Source organism: Xenopus laevis, chromosome 1L (genome assembly GCF_017654675.1).
Source record: "Xenopus laevis strain J_2021 chromosome 1L, Xenopus_laevis_v10.1, whole genome shotgun sequence".
In the NCBI taxonomy this organism is placed as follows: Eukaryota; Metazoa; Chordata; class Amphibia; order Anura; family Pipidae; genus Xenopus; species Xenopus laevis.
The window spans coordinates 174,323,666-174,340,410 of NC_054371.1; positions in this window are offsets into that span (position 1 = coordinate 174,323,666).

The window sequence follows — 16,745 nt, forward strand, 5'->3', positions numbered from 1 at the left end:
CAGCAGCTCTCTGATTCATAAGAATTCCAGTGGTTGACATATCCAGTAGACATTTACATATACTGCAAAGGGGGGAGCCCTTTAACCTGATAAGGAGAGGGAGCACCCCTCAAAAAGGTGACTATGTATTTACAATAAATGGAGCAAGCTCCCCTTGGCAGCATATATGCGTGTGATTACTAAATAGAAACCTTGTTGTACTTCCCTTCTAGACCAGGAATTTTCTATTCATGGCTTGTGTGCTAGAGAATGCTGGGATTTCATTTTCAGCTGTAGAGCCAGGGGTTACAGAATACTGAGGCTAAGCTGGCCCTTATAGTAAAGTAGACTAATATTTTATTTCCTTTAGTTCAAATATTTAATATAGATTTTTCCACATTTAGGAAACCTATTCCATTGTGTAATGCAGTGGTTTGCAAACTGTTGGGTGCTCCCCCTAGTGGCCAATATAGTAGGGGGAGGTTACCCTGGATACATTAGACAACACCGATCACAAGGTGAATATTAAGGTGGCCATAGACGTAACAATTACTGAATTGGAATAGATATTTCCAAGAAAGATTGTTCGTTTCAATACAAACGTTTAGAGCTGAATCATCAGATATACGGGTAGAAACAATAGAATTCTACTTGTATCTGATGAGTCAGCACTAACAGTGGCCAGTGTTTGGGAGCCTTCAATGGCACCTAATCAAAATTTTCCATCCAACCCGATCAACGAACCGTCCGATATCCGAATCTTCTGCCAATATCAGTCGGCTCGTCTCCCACCATACACGCACCCAATATCTTACAAAAATTCTTTCATACGATATTATCTGTGTGTCTATGGCCTCCTTATTCCCATGTTTTCATATATTAGAAACCTTGTTAACATTTCGAATGTCGGACTGGCCTTTATAGGGTCCACCCGAGAACCTGACATTTAGAGCTCACTGTCACATTGAGTATATAGATAGTACTAAATGTTACAGCAGCATAGGTTGGACATAAGAAGGGGCTGATGGTAGTTTTCCTTGACTGGGTCCAGCTTGATTATCTAATACTATGGCAGACCAGCCTGATCCTGAAGGGGAACCTGACCCAATGGTTTATCTTAAAGAGGTGCTTGAATTCTAACGCTCTGAAGACTCTTTATGTAAGGTAACAGTTATTTTGTAAAGTGTACCATGGAAACATATCTCTTTTACAATAAATCTATATTCCTAAAGGTATAAATAGATATACATAATATTTATGCAATAGGTGCTTGCCGATTCACACTTTTATTTTTAGTGTAAATGAGATGAACAAAGGCCTAGAAGCCTTATAACCCTGAGAGGCAGCTTGAAAGGCAAGAATTCTATCTGGGTGATCTTGGTGTCTCTGGATGGGTTTCTTGTGCAAATATACACAACAGTGTTTCAAGGTTATATGAAATGAAACATGATTTATATAGTGGGAGGGAGAATGATATAGAGAATACATGTATTATTCCCATCTGTGCTACAGGGGCAGTGTATAAATGGGGCTGTGCTAGAGACCTGATGGGCTTCTGTGCATTCATATTGTGTATAGCTCTTCTGTTTGGAACTGTATGATAAAGTGATCTGTAAATAGGGCAGAGTTGTACATATTTACTGCAGCTTGCTTGACGTCTTTTTTTTTTTCCCTTCTCCTGCTGAAGGCGACATTTGGTTCCACTTGTTATTTGAAAAGGCCGGTCCCACAGTGAGCGCTGTGGGGAGCAGTGTGGAAACACTGTGTTACTGTTTCAATAAAAAGCTTATTGCCAGCCAAACAGAACATTTGCCTGCTTGTTTCTTATTCCTAAATAGCGCACTGCTTCATACTGGCACTTTCCATTATTGCTGCTGCAGGAGTCCATGTTGCCCAACTTACACATATGTATGGCCTCCTCTCATCATCATGGCTAGAGCTGTGTAATATATTACAAATATGATATGTCATTGGGCTTTTGCTATATTTATTCTGGCTGTACATAGGGGACAATAAATCACATTGCAGAGATGCTCTATAAAAGCTATTTTACACAGCTTTGTCTTTTAACCATCAATAAATAATAATCATCTTGTTGATGTTGCTTAGCTTTATTGTTTAGCTCCTTTTTAAAGTATGAGCTTGCTGCCCTTGAAGTAAATAAAGCTGTACTGAGACAAAGGACTCCATGATGGGATGCTCAGGTCTTCACAATAGATGTGATACAAATAAGGCATTATAAATAGCAGTTTGCCAGCTCAGAAGTCTAGAGCAGTAATCCCCAACCAACGGCTCACGGGCAACATGTTGCTCACCAAACACTTGGCTGTTGCTCCCAGTGGCCTTAAAGCAGGTGCTTATTTTTAAATTCTGGGCTTGAAAGCAAGTTTTGGTTGTGTGAAAACCAGGTTTATGGTCAAACAGACCTCCCTGTAGGCTGCCAGTCCACATAGGGGCAACCACAGCCTTTATTTGGCATACCCTGTGACCTTTCTCGTGCTTGTGTTGCTCCCCTACTCATTTTACATTTGAATGTGGCTCACGGTTAAAAAAAGGTTGGGGATCCCTGGTCTAGAGTCTGTTTCAGAGTTCATTATTTATTTTTCAATCAGTTCACTGCAGTTCAAATCAAAGAATTTGGGGCAGTTTTAAATAGGAATAAAATGTTCAAATGTCCTCTAGATGGCTACATCTGACTTCTGAATAGGAGCAGTTCTGCATGAATCCCATTGACAGCAGTACCCGTGCTAATGGAAATACATTCACATTCAATATTCTTAGGCAGACTATTCTATTATAAATGTGGAATGATTCCTGTGTTGCCATTCTGCTTTAGAGATGGGATAACCGGTAGCTGAATCTCACATGAGCCTGCAGCTTTCTTTTAGACACACGACAAACTGCACACAGACACCATGCTTCTCTTGCTTCAAGAAGACATAACTTTATTAAAGGACCAGTAACATCAAATAAATTTGAAAAAAAATGTTAAATACCACGAAAAAAACCCACCAAGACTAATTGAACTTTAATATCGCACAGCGTTTATTCAGAAAAGGCAGCACGGCAATGATCCATCGCGCAGCAGTTGATTTCTTCTCCCTGGCTATCTCCTATAAGGAAGGCAGGGAGGAGAAATCGAGTGCAGCACGATGGATCGCCGGATCGCCTTTTCTGAAGAGGAGCGCAAGCGGAGTTTCGGTAAGTTATTTATTAATAAAGGCTGTGCAGTTTTAAAGTCGATGGCTGGGTTAGGACAATCCTAGAATCCAGACCAGTGTCAAAGCAGCCGAGAGTAGAGGAATTCAATAAGGGATCTATCTGTTGAGCTAGCCTCCTGTACATAATATGCTCTTGCTTGATTCAATGGCACAATATAACAAAGCATAAAAATCACTGCCCCTGAAACATTACACTGAATGATGGAATAAATGTGCAAGGGATCTCCCCGCTTCGCTTGCCACAGCGTACATGGTAATTTCTTGTGTAAAATATAGCAAAGGGGGTGAAATACTGTTAGACCACACAACTCTAATTCTTCACAGGCCCCATTGCTCGACTTCTCTTCTGCAGGTATGGGAATTTTGGGGCGAAATGCAAATTCTCTTGTTTCGATACCGAAATCCGTTGTGTCTGCCTGCACCTGAGCGGAGGTCATTATTCTGGATGCAGGCAGCGCAGCAGAAGAGGAGCAGTAGAACAGCCTACCTGCGGATAATCCACTGGCTGAGTTCCCTGTCATGTGGCTCTAGCATTTAAACTCTAGCTGCTGGTGGGACCCTGGGTGGACACCAGTTGGACATCTTTGGAGCAAGTACTAAAATGTACAAACAATTCAGTGATCTCCAACAAGTGACAAATGAGCGATATGTTACTCACCAACCCCTTGGATGTTGCTGTCAGTGGCCTCAAAGCAGGTGCTCCTGGCTTGGAGGCACGTTTCTGTACTGCCAAACAGAGCCTCTTGTAGGCTGCCAGTCTACATAGGGGATACTAATTGTCAATCACATCCCATATTTTACACCCTAGGAACTTTTTGCATGATTATGTTGCTTTCCAACTTATTTTACATTTAAATGTGGCTCACGGGTAAACAAAAAGGTTGGGGATCCCTGAAAAATATAAAGGGGCCCCATAAATAATGGCAGGGGGTCCAAAAACAAAAGCTGTCCCTTTCTGAAACGACAGATGTTACCGCTACTGAATTCAAAGGGTTGACTTGTCAAAGCAACAGTAAACCTGAAAAGCAGAGTTCCACGTGAGCAATGTTTCTTCATTAGAGTTTTACTGAGCCTGCCAGGTCAGCACATATATCAGGCCAAGCATAGAACCATACAACCAGAAGAAACCTTTTTTCAAGTACTCCTGGAATTCCTGGAAAAGGCAAACTGAGAGGGGAATGATTCAAAGCATGTGTCTGTTTCATGCTCTTCAGATAAACAAGGAAAGATTGAGTCTGGAAAAGTAGGGAGGAAGAGATAAGGAGATTAGAGATTTAGCTTCCAGTTACAGGTGACTCTTGAACTGCATGTACAAAGAGATCTGCACTTTGCTTTAGGCCACCTGACACCACAATAAAGACAAAGGTCCTGTTCTGCCCCTTATTGTGTCTCTGGGTTTGAAACGTATTTAAAGCACAACTTTTAAAGGCTTATTTATGAATGCAAGAGCAAATGCCAAGAGCTAAAATGGAAACAAAATGACTCACATGTGTATGATATTCACAACTTACATGGAACACAAATGCACTCATTCAACCTGTCCAAATGAATTGCGTGGAATTAAGTGCAAAGCTGAGTGTGGCACAAAAACACTAAGGAACCTTAGAATTAACATCTAATTTAATGAGTTTTCTACGATTCATCACATCCAGTGAATTACACACTGGCGACAGGAGAAGAAAACTTGTGCTTCAACTTGTGCACAATTTACCCCTTATTTGAGTCCACATTGGTGGATTTCAAGCAACTTGTGGCTCACTATTTATTTAGTAATTTCACTGTAATGATGCTGAAATTCTAGGGAAAAACACGCGTTGTAGTTAAAAAAAAAAACGAGGATTGTGTTATAATGTTTCTCTGAATGAGCCCTTTAAATGTCTTGAATATCAATATTAAATATGCAACGATAGGGAAGTGACCAAGTTCTCTCTTTCGTGTTTTAAAACCTGCCCAAGAACTGTCAGCTTGATCAGAGCCCATTGCCAGATTCTTGACAAGACTTGGACTGGGCAGTTTGCTTCTATTTTGTTAAGGCATTCCCTTATAGCCATGGGGTTGTTCACTTGTTCTCTTTGCATAAGTGGGCACACATGTTGGCAAGGAAGGCTCTCTGGAGGCCAGATTTGTATGAGTTTCTGCATTTGTTCCCTGCACTACAGAAAAGTTCATTTTTAACCCTGTTTTAGTCATTTTCAAATTAATCATTCCTTTTTTTTATTCAACATCAATACCAGTGATGGCCGAATTTGTCCCGTGAAATTCACAGAATGGCAAAAATGTGAATTTTGGCACCCGCGTCAATTTTGACGCCCATGTCAATTTGCGTCAATTTTGCCATTTGGGTAATTTTTGATGCCTGCATTAAAGTCGATGGTTGTCCGAATATTGTTGATGCACGTCAGTTTTTACGCGATCGACTATTCCAACGCTTCCACATTTTTTGACGCTGACGAATTATCACCATCGGTGAAACGTGGAATTTCGGCGGGAATTTGTTCTCCCATCACCGATCCATAACTGTTATAAACATTTTTTAAACTCTTAGCTGTCAATCAAATATTTCCTGCCCCTCCTCTAGGCGAACAGCTACTTACTTTCACTTTACTATTTCCATTTTCACTTTACTATTTGCACTTCCTAGATATCACTGCACTCCACACATCCCTCTTGTCTCCTCACATCTAATTGTGCAGCCAGTGCATGGGCATGAGCCTCAGGTCCCCCATTCTGGCGCATAAACAAGATTTTGATTTTAAGTTTTCCTTAATAACAGTGTCCACAACATGGCTGCTGCCTGCTTGCTGTGATTGTGAATTCCAAGACTAAAAAAAAAAAAAGATTTATATAATTTATGTAGTTTAAGTGAAGTTTATTTTCCTCGACTAACATCACAAAATAGGATTTGGAATTATTTTTAGGGCGACAGGTCCCCTTTAAGATTTCCTTCAACTGTGTGCAGTCTTTAGTATCTCCTTATTAACTATCAAGCCTCTCAATGTCTTCTCATCACATCGCCCCAAAGCATTGTGCTCCCCTCGTTCATTCCCTGGTGATCCACTGCGCATACTCGCCTCTTCAAATATAAAATAGAAACCTATATTAATTGTCTTTATCACTAATACATACTAATACTATTCGAATACACACAACAATTAAGAATTTCTGTACTATATTAATTATTATTATGTATTTTTAGAGTGCCAATATATTCCACAGAGCTGTACAATAAATGGGTTTATATAAAGAACATACATAGCGACCAGTTACCGATACATAAGTTGAAGAGGGCTCTGCCCAAAAGAGCTTACGATCTGTGAATACTCATCTATCATTGTTCCTATTATTGTTGTAAAAACAGTATTTATCACAGTCTGCACTGAATTTAAGTTATTATCGAGAATTATAGTCATAAAATAACTGCTAAAAATTCCAGAAACCGTGAATTGTTTTATTGTTCTTTCTTGCTAATCTTGTCATTTGGGAATCGGTGATACATGTAACGCGAGGTGGGATCATTATTATTACAGGTGGGATGTATAAAAGTGTATAAAAGCTGAGTCGGTTGTAGGCACCTTTGGTGTAGAATGGTTGGGCCATTTGTAAAATTCCAATGTGACCATAGTATTTACCATTGCAGTGGAGTAGCGCTAATAAATCAGCAGAGGATTGAGCATCTGAATGTGTCAGAGATTTATCCATTTGCAGAGAAAGAAAGCTCTGTGGGTGTTGCAGAACATATATGAGCAGCCTGGAGATCTCCTAGTTCCTTCCACTGTAAACTCAACCTTTAATAAATGTTAATGTTCCAGCATGTGAGGATTAATAGTGGCTTGTACTGGTTTTTAGCATGGCATGCACTGGGAATTACGTTATTAATCTGTTTTTATTATGCGCTTATTCATCTAACTGAAACTTGCAACCACATTAAGAATTTGTATATTCTTATTTGTATAATGGAGCTTCATATATTGGGCCCCCAGCAGCGACCAGTTATTTGTTATTAGTCAGTATCTGTTCTGAGAGCCTTGGGTAAGACCCGGTAAGATGTACAGTAACTATAGAGATGCCCTTAACATTTTAAGGAATTAATAATGTGCAAATACCGTATGTGATTACTGTGTTGGTTGCTCGAGCCCTATATCGATGCACAAGAAACAGAAATCAATGGCCTACAATTTGCAACACATGCATTACGTGTCCCAGAGTAGGCTGGGGCTGATGGCGCTGCGCTGCCAAATGAAAAATTTTCATAGAGAAAAATTTTCATAGAGAGGGGTCTTCGTGTGAAGGGGTCTGGCTCGGCGGGGGCCCATGAGGGTCGGGGCCCACCGAGTTTTTTCCCGGTGTCCCGCCGGGCCGGTCCGACACTGCACACATAAAAATGATTCATGTGTATGTCCTTATATAGACAGTGGGAGGGCTCAGATCTATTTGGTTGAGGTGGAAGGAGATGGGAAGTATAAAATGACGTATGTGTTTGCACCTCTTTTTTGTGGCATGGTCATCGCTCATCACTACACACAATGCATAACCTTACATTTATCTATATTGCATCTTATCTGCCACCCAGATGTCCATTTCGTTTTTTTAATTAAATTCAATGGGCGTTTGTTAATCAACTATTTGGACGCCGGCGTCGACTCTGATTGTCGCTGGCGTCAATTCCGTCGATAGCATCCGAAAAACTTTGACGCCCGCAAATTTTCACAGGCAATTTTTTTCTGCAAATTTGCAAATTTATTTGGCTGTGGTGACACGCAGAAATTCATCACAAATTTTCGATTGGCGAATAATAAATAATAAATTCACCCATCACTCCCTACAACCTTTTCTTTTTTGATCCCAGGACTAACCTAACCTTATCTCACTGACAAGAGCACCTCAGAGCTCCACACTTGTGCCTGTCCTGAATGTACTTCAAGTCCAGGTCTCCAGAGCTTCTTGTGCTCCCTGGCACTCCTTACTTCTATATCATGAATGACTTGCAATAAAGGGGCATGTAGCACCCATGTGCCATCCCTTCTTTATGCGGCATCACCACACCAACCGGCGCATCTCTTTGTCACATTTTGTGCTTGATCTTTGCTCTTTCCACCTTGCACCTATGTTTCAAGGACACATCGAGCACAAGGACAGAGCCAGGTTCTCTTTCAGTGTACAAGCTGGGAATAGGAATGAACACAACAACAACAACAACATTATCCGTAGTACAAGCCACAGTGACTAAGCTGCAGGACAGATGTGCTGATACCACTCATTGCTTCCAGTTGGCTGGTGTACAAGTGTTGTGTACCCAGCAATATCTCATGGTCTCTGTAATGACATCTGAGTGTCCTTGTCCTCTGTATAGTTAACAGACAAGATCCATCACAGGCATAGCCGCCCCTTGTTGTCTGGCTTGGAGGCAACTGTTGCTGAGCTCCATGGCATCACTGAACTGACAAAACTCTCCTGTTTATTTGACTTGTAGGAGTTGGTTACGAGTCTCTAAATATAACATTTAATGAAAACCCACTGGTTGTGTCAATAGTATTTTTGTGTTGTCTCTGAAATGCCACATACCTGTAATTTGTAACCTTTTACATTCTGGCAAGCACAACTTAACCCTTTCATTTTTGACATGGTAGCCAATTGCACACACACACAGAGGAGGATACTTGAGACCAAGAGATGGACAATGAAACATGTGACAGTTAGGGCAGAATGTAGGCCAATGTAATAATTGTAATAGTGTATTGCAGCAAATACCTAATGCCCCCTCCCACCACTTGGGGTAAGAAGCACCTGCATTCAGCATGCAATTCTGCACCGCAGCCTGCTTTCCAAATGGAGAGAGTAGTAGTTTATCAACCACTAGATCAAGCTACAATTAAAGATCAGCGCCACAGGCTTTGGAAAAAAACAAATAACAGAGCCTAGTACAATATTGTTAATTGTCTCAGCAGTTTTTACAGAAAAAGGAGTTGATATTGATAATTGCATTTTGATTTGATGATCCAGTGGAGGAGCTGTGAAAAAGATTGTAAAGGAATAAATTCTGAGGGTTTACTTTTCCTTTAAATCTTGCAAATGTTGTTTGTTTTTGCAATTTTAACCACTAGATACCACAGCCTTGGCATCTAGCTCAAACCAATTACTGTCTCCTCCAACTGTAGGGGCCACCCGTTTAATTTGTGACCCCTGCAGACAAATACAGGCAGTGGCACTTCTATAGAGTCAAGGCAAATTCCGAACTGTATTGGCTGCAGCCAGAGAGATAGAAAAGCCTGTTTTCCAGTGGAGTTTAATAGTGAGCAAAAAAAATGATTAGAGAACACTAATTGACTTCAATTTTCCAGCCACAGGGTCCAGAGTAGAAGAAACAGGCAGCGCTGCAATTTCTCCCAGTAATGGATGTTAAACAGGAGTTCCCTATTTCTTACATAGCTGGACATAAAAGTATACAAAACTGGTCATTATAATATACGTGGCCTCAAACTTCATGAGATTACCAGGAAAAAACCCAGTGAGCTCCGACAACCCAGACCCGATCCCCACCTGCAATATTTGTTGCTCCCCCACTGCCTTTTCTCCCCCGAATGCAGCAAAGTATATGGTTCCCACACAAGGGAGAAGGGGCTGGTGATGGGTGAGTGAGTGAGTGAGCGAGCAGTAGGGGCCCCTGAGGGGGTGTGGGGCCCCTGGGTAGTAGCCCTGATGTGCCTTGCACACCCCAGCTTGATGCTGCTTGCTGTTATCCCTTCTGTGTTGCCCTGCTGACATCCTGCACAAGAAAACCTCAGTATTTTGGGGAAGTTTTCTTTTACCCTCAAACTAGAATGCAATTGCACAGTACAATTTTAAAGGGAATTGTACACCCAAAGGGAAAATGAATGTAAATTTGCTGACTGCTCCTCGAAGCACTTTTGCTGTTTACATTTCCTACATGTCCTATTTTTAGTGGTTTCTGATATATTATCAGTTTTAGGCTGCTAATACCAGGCTTTGCACTTAGCAGCTATCTTTTAGAGTCAGAGTACGAGCGACCCCAATTGACTATTCCTCAGCTGCACACCAGGTTTTCCTTAATGTCACTGACACTGCTAAAGTTCCACTATGGGACAGTTTCCTCTTGGCTCAAGCATCACTGTGAGAACACAAGTACCCAAGGCTCTGTGGGAAAGTGGGAATGCAGAGAATGGACAGTGACAAACACAACTGTCAATAGCTATTACCTTTAGAAATAACTTTATTAAATTTAGGTGAAACAACCAATAAGCTGCTTAGAATTGGCTGTTTAAAGTTGCACCATGGGAACTGGGATTGTCGTATTTGGGGGCTTTATAGATAATGAATCCTATACTTGTACCACATTGTGCTTTATTATTACTATGATTATTATATCAAATATCACTTTTTTTCTGGCCCATGTTGTTGATTTGTAGATAGAACTTATTCAGTCAAGTGCACACTAGTGTACATAGGAAACAGGGAAAGTATGATATATTACAAGTTTGTGCCCATATGCTAATTTTCCAAGGAATTTTGCAGACCCCACTTTTCCAATAAGAAACAAGAAGCAGCAATTTTTGAATAGTTCATGGTTGCCTTTCTTTTCCAAGATAACCGCACAAATGAAAGCCAACCAAACATTTCCACTTGTGTCAGTAGAACGGATGAATTACTTCTGTCTCAGGAGGTGACAGTTGATACTATTGTGTTTTGTAATTTCCTGTTAACTTACTGCACGGCAGCTTTATTAAGAACAACTAGAAGGATCCAACATTGAGCACTTGTATATAAAATTCACCAATTTTATGTTTACTGTTCCTTATAACTACAGCAAGGAAAGCAGTGTACTCAGATGATATTGTATTTAAGGTCTTTAAAAATCTTATATATATATATATATATACAGTATGTGTATTTAGACATATTGATGTATGTGTGAGTCTATATATATATCTATATCTAAAAGTAAAATATATACTTGTATGTATATGTAATGGAGTAGGAAGGGTTGGTCAAATGCTCAGTAGTAGAGCGTTGTTACACTCCATTGTGCACTTAATGACTGAAGCAACAGATTGAATAGGACAGTGATGGGCAGAATGTACTTACCAGAACACAAGCAGTTTGGAGATAGATTAGGATGAAAGTTTAGTCTTACAAATGGGATGTCAAACTTATGTCGTTTTCCTCGGCATGTCCCTTAAGTTTCTTATCCTGTGGGCTCATCCTTTCAGGTCACACCGTAAAGGCCAGAAATTCATCAATTCATACAAAACGAAGGAGGCCACAAACACCGCACAACTGTGCTGCTATTTTTTATTACACAACATGCTTCGGATCACATGGACCCTTTCTGGAGTGAGATCCGAAAAAATGTTGTGGAATAAAAAGTAGCAGCACAATTGTGCTGTGTTTGTGGCCTAATTCGTTTTGTATGATTTTACAAATGGGATGGTCACCATAAGGCACCCTAGATAACCCCCATCCTTGCACACACACGGCCAAATGAGTGCATGAACAACTGCATGCTTTGCTTATGGGGGGAGTGGAACATCACTCACCAGAGTAGAGACATGGGCCTGGAATAGGGGAATGCGACAAAGAAGGTCTGTGCCTGGTGATCCCCCCAGCTTTGAGCCCTAGGCATGTGCCTCTTCCGTCTACCCCTAGTTCCAGCCCTGCGAAACCAACTTTATCCAGACTCTTGCTCATTATCCCTAGATATCTTACACACCCGGTTTGTACTATGACAGGATCAAGTCTGTCATGTGCTAACTTCATTCACAGGGTTCCTATTACCTTGCCTGAAACATTTGTTTATCTTCTTCATAGTTACTACCTCCAGCTCAAGTCCTTAGTCTACACAGAGCATCCACCAACCTGCTAAGATGGAGTCCAAACAGAAACTGATCACATGTTCTGCCTCCTTTCTACACTAGGGTACTGAGAACTTGCGCCATTGGGAATAACCCCAGCACACGCGGCAGGCCCGGACTGGCAATCTGTGGGTTCTGGCAAATGCCAGAGAGGCTGCTATAAGGTCCCATAGAAAGTCAGTATTTAGTGGGTTGGTGGGGGGACTGATTGGCCCTCTGTGTACCTGAAATGCCCGGGCCTATTTTAATTCTCAGTCCGGACCTGACACGCGGCATAGTTTACTGATTGGGGACTTCATGAACAGTAAGGTAATTTTAACCTTTTAGTTCCGCACAAGCCAAATTCAAGGATTTAGTACAATGAGGTTTGATTGAAGGAATGCAGCAATAGCTTGACTACTAACATATTACTACAAGGAGATAATATCCCTGTTAGGAAAATGGTTCATACAGAGCATTAATTTAAAAAAAAATTAAACATACATACAGGTACTTGCTGACCTGTGTTTAATAAGTGGAATACTTGTGTTGGCACAGTTTTATGGTATATGTAAGCAGAGGAATTTTAGGTCAGCCAGCTACAACAATGGAAACTTAAGTAAGACTGAAACTGCAAGCTGAAGCAACAAACCCTTAGAAGGAAATAAGGAAGACAAAACAAATGGAATTCAACAATTAATTTACAGCATAAGTAAAATTCACTTTGTTAATCTCAGTCGCATGAAAATAACTGAATCTGAATCCTGGAGATTTAGCCCAAACTGAATCCTACAGTAATTGCAATGATTTGGTCCAATCCCAAATCCTGGATCCTGTGTCTCTCTACACTATTCTGAATGATCATCTTGTCTTTTCTCTGGTTTCAAATCAACCAGTTACTATACAAGGGCTTGGATGGTTTGTCACATAAGTGGGCAATAAAAATAGCAGCACTAGCAACGCTCACAATGTGTAGGCAACTGAGCTTGCACTTGCTTGGAGTGGGGGTGGCGCAATTTCTTTGAAACTGATGGGCCACTGTACAAAGCATTCTGGGAAAACTTGAAACATCTTAGTGACCAGGTCCATCAAGCAATACGTAAATATTTTACATTTTCAAGGGACCATAAAAATCAGGGAAATGCATTATGCATTATATATATATTGGTGGGACTATAAAAAATAAAATCAGGATAAGTAAGATGTTGGTTTCACTGTACATATATCCTTACACAGTATAGTATTACACAGTATAATATTCCATTTGAACTTATTTCTGTTTCACCTCAGATGGGCCCCTCTGATGCCAGGGAAAATGCCGTTTCTCAATACCAGTCAGAGCTGCAGCTTTATCACCCGTGAATTTTACTAAAGCAGTAGCCAACCTTTCTTACTTGGAACAGCAGTAGAGGCAAACTGATTGATGGAATGGCTTTCTGATTTGTTCCATATTAACCTGAAAAGTACTCTGGGGTCTCATCTCAGAGGAATCCCCATGATTGATGTCACGGAAATTGTTTAACAGCAACTGAATCATAGCCAAGCTTTACATTTCTTGTTCTGCTGAAACCATAGCAATGCACCAGGAATGGATTGTATTACATTTCAACATATTGCTGCATTAAAAACGTACCCAATTCCCTTTCCATTTTGATTTTGCAAGGCACTTAATTCTAGCTACAAATATATATTCATCTCACTCCTGAAAATACAACATACTTATTGTTTATTTAAAATTAATTCTAGGAATCTTTTTATACAACACATTGCTATCTAGATACCAGCATAGGGGAATAGGATACCAATCAGTGACCAGGACCAGACTAGTAGTTGTCATGCCTTGTATAAATGAATAGAAGAGTGACTGACTACAACAGCATGGGAAATAATACAGACTCATTGTAGATACAGCACTACACATCCTTGTATAGTGTTATCACCAGAGGAACGCTGTTGTAGAGTCCCCTTGTATATCTAAAGGAATACTTATCACAGTAAGCCCTACTCAAGCATTTTTTTAATATACGTTTTTGGTTCCAGTTGGGAATAACTAAACTAAAAACCTTTATGGAGGATGAAGATGTGCATTTCTCCATGGCTTTTAAACACTTGCTGAATATATAAAACACAAAGAACTAACATTGGTACCTGTGGATGTGGAGAGGCACTGCCAGGGGCGTAACTACAGAGAAGCAGACCCAGTGGCTGCAGGGGGCCAGGAGGTATAAGCCCCCATGATGCTCAAATAAACAGCAATTTCAACATACTGTATATTAGTAAAACAGGACAACCTATGGATATCCCTAAAACGAATTTGCTGTGGGGCCCAATAACAACTAGTTACACCATTGGGCACTGCCCCCACTATAAGACCATAAAGATCAGTTGATAAGCTAATAGCGTGACAACATGAAATGTGCAGTATATTATTATTATAATCCTGAACTTCAGGATTAAACAATACATTTTGTAAAGGTGACAAACGCCCCGTGCTATGATTGCCATTACACATTTCTTTACCAAAACAGAACTCCTCCATCTAAGACTTTACTTTATAACAAAGCTTTTTATTATTATTACTAACATGTATTTTTATAGCACCAACATATCGCGCAGCGCTGGCCTTTCATGCTTCTTCTCCGGTTTATAAATGGGCTGGCTTCTGCTATATTCCTGCATTTGTCAAACCAACAACGACAAGCCTAGCAAGGGAGAGACAGATACTTATTCAGTAGCATTTCAATATAACTTTAAAACCACGGCAATTTTATTGAATGTATATTGGAAAGTAGCTTATAATTAAATCATTTTTGGTTTACATCACTTAAAAGTATTCAATTTTCTGACCACCTTTGGGCCTCTGCTGCTCCGATTTTAGGTTCTATCCTTCACATGCACTTCATTGCCTGAAATGCAGTTTGTCTCCAAATTTTGTCTCCCTATCAATTGAAATGCATGTCACCGTGTTTACTCCGTTTGTACAGCGGCACTGGAGAGAAAAGGGCAGCTGTGCAGTAGAAAGGGCATGTCAGTGCAAATGCAGAGAACACCTGTAATACTGACAACAATATTCTACATTCACCACAACTCCATTATGAAGGGAGGGGTGAGGTTTCAGCAGGTTGGAGGAAAGACACCCAAACACAGCACTGCCGGACAGCCGTCACAACAACATCCCATAAAAAATGCAAAATGAAATAGGAACAATACAAATAGCACATTTCATATGGATTCAAAAGACAGATAGACTTGATAAAGGAGTTGAAAAATACTAAGGTTGCCAGTCTGACTTTTTAATCTATTTGAAATTTAATTCTACAATAAAATTGTGATATTTACAAGTAAAGTGCTGTGCTACTATCCCGTTTAGACTATTGCAATCTCCTCCAAACCGGTCTTCCTAACACCCATCTCTTTACCCTCCAATCAATATTAAACTCTGTTACCAGGATCCTTCTTCTCTCTCCTAAAAGGGAACCTGCTCAACCCCAACTAAAATCCTTAGCATGGCTGCCTGTTAAGCAAAGAATAGCATATAAAACCCTTCTACTAACATTCAAAGCCCTTCACTCCTCTGCTCCTCACTACATTTCTTCTCTTGTCTCACTATACGTTTCTGGTCATCTTCTCCGCTCTTCTCCGAGTCACCTTCTCTTCACATCTTCTACACCATCCACATCCACTGCCACTTCTCGCCTCAAACCCTTCTATCTTGCTGCTCCTTACCTCTGGAATTCCATCCCTGAATTCCTCCGTAAGTAATCTTATCTCAAAAAAACTAAGAGCCTACCTTTTGGACCACTAGAACATTAGCCTAGTCCTGTGCCTACTGACTATGGCTTATCATGTGCACTTTTTCATCTCCAATTTGTGCCTGTATGTTAGCCTCCCATCTAATTAGATTGTAAACTCTACGGGACAGGGACTGCTTTACCACATTGCATTTAAGCTCTTTGTCCTGGTATGATTCTGTATATATTTATTATGTAATTTGTCTTCTCTGTGTATAATTTTATACTGTAAATATATGCTCCTTAACAGCACTTTACAAATAAAGTTATACATACATACATATATACTGGGTTAATCTGATTTCATTGGGGGATGTGGATTATCCCTTAGCACAGGCACCTCAATAAGAAACATTGCTATACTGCAGTGCTGCCTCTTTAAGAATTGATGAGGGTCCTGTTTATGATGTTACCCCCATGCCTTCAATGAGTAGAGAGGGACCAACAAGTGTCTGGTGAAGTGAATCTAGAGAAATTGTCAGAGAATCACAAATCTGACCACTATTAGGGAAGTGTTTTGTCAGATCCCCATATCATGGGATTTGCATTGTCTCCGTGCCAGTGAAAGCGTTAGAGTAGCCATGCAAGAACAGTCAGGGAGTTATTTATCAAAGATCGAGTTGATGTTTACCCAAAACTTGATTAATAGATTTGAGCAATTCGAGTTTTTTTCCCACAGAGAACTCAATTAGTTAGAATTTTTGGGTTTTTAACACCGAAGTCACTGATTCGAGTTGTATCCATTCATTTTTTCTTAAATTAAAAAACATTCCAGTTGTGAGTTCTTTCAAGGTATAAAAAAAACTCACAAACCTCTAAAACTTGACCTTTGATAAATAACCCCTTTAAGCGTCTATCAGAAAAACGCCTTCTTGATCAATTATACAAATTAAGTACATACTTACACA